The sequence below is a fragment of the Theobroma cacao genome, chromosome 4 (genome assembly GCF_053813885.1).
Source record: "Theobroma cacao isolate CCN51 chromosome 4, ASM5381388v1, whole genome shotgun sequence".
Taxonomy (NCBI): Eukaryota; Viridiplantae; Streptophyta; class Magnoliopsida; order Malvales; family Malvaceae; genus Theobroma; species Theobroma cacao.
In genome coordinates, this window is record NC_142642.1 from 23074908 (window position 1) to 23075692 (window position 785).

At 36.6% G+C, this 785-nt stretch overlaps 1 non-coding gene across 1 annotated transcript; it reads right to left on the minus strand.

Moving 5' to 3' along the window:
• Nucleotides 1–377: 377 nt before the first annotated feature.
• Nucleotides 378–484, minus strand: LOC148763177 (small nucleolar RNA R71). Its single transcript, XR_016026051.1, has one exon. It is a non-coding gene; the product is annotated as a small nucleolar RNA R71 (small nucleolar RNA).
• Nucleotides 485–785: the final 301 nt, after the last annotated feature.

The window sequence follows — 785 nt, forward strand, 5'->3', positions numbered from 1 at the left end:
TTCCTGAAGCAAATAGAGCACTACGGGATTAAGTTGTTCCTCTTTTGCAAGGTTTGCAAAGCATAAGGAGACCTTCCATCAATGCAAATAATTTTGAAATTAAACTAGCTTACATTCAAATGATTCAGTCTTCAGTCCAGTTTGGTGGGTTACCCAATGATGATCCTAATTCTCATTTAGTAAATTTCCTGGAGATTTGTGAAACCTTTAAATACAATGGAGTAACTGATGATGCTATTAGATTAATATTGTTTCTGTTTTCTCTGAAGGATAAAGCAAAGATCTAGCTTAATTCACTACCCAATTGGTTTATCACTGCATGGGAAGACATGGCACAAAAGTTTCTAGCAAAAATTTGTTTGCCTGCCAAGATTACAAAGATGAGGAACGATATCACTTCATTCACACAATTTGATGGTGAGTCCTTGTATGAAGCCTAGGAAAGGTTTAAAGAACTACTAAGAAGATGTCAACGTCATGGGATTCCTGATTGGTTGCAAGTTTAGACATTCTACAATGGGTTGGTTGGGTCAATAAAAACCACAATTGATGCTGCTGCTGGTGGGACATTAATGAGTAAGAATTCTGTAGATGCTTATAATTTGTTGGAAGAGATGGCTTCAAATAATTATCAATAGCCTTCAGTAAGATCGGGTTTGAGAAAAGCTGTTGGAGCCTATGAAATTGATGCACTTAGCAACTTAACTGCTCAAGTAGCTGCGCAAGTAGTTGCACTGTCCAAGAAGTTTGACACATTGAGAGTTCATGCAATTTAAAATTCATTA